The sequence below is a fragment of the Nestor notabilis genome, unplaced genomic scaffold, assembly GCF_000696875.1.
Source record: "Nestor notabilis isolate BGI_N333 unplaced genomic scaffold, ASM69687v1 scaffold25695, whole genome shotgun sequence".
Lineage (NCBI taxonomy): Eukaryota > Metazoa > Chordata > Aves > Psittaciformes > Psittacidae > Nestor > Nestor notabilis.
In genome coordinates, this window is record NW_009928284.1 from 20679 (window position 1) to 20934 (window position 256).

Below are 256 nucleotides of genomic sequence, written 5' to 3' on the forward strand. Positions count from 1 at the left end.
GCACGGGGGTCGAGCTGCACAGGATTTGGCGGGAGCAGGGACAAAGGCAGGGACGTGCTGTGGGGGGGGTGAAGCTCCTGCAACTGGGCGATGCTGGGGGGACACAGCCCCATAGGGACCCCACAGGGACCCCCGCACTGGGGCACACCTGGGCCCCTAAACAAACGTGCAGCGCGAGGTTAGCAGCCCCCCAAATCAACCAAGGGGGTTGCTCCCCAGCACTGGGGACCCCCCGAAAGAATTCGGCATCCCCAAC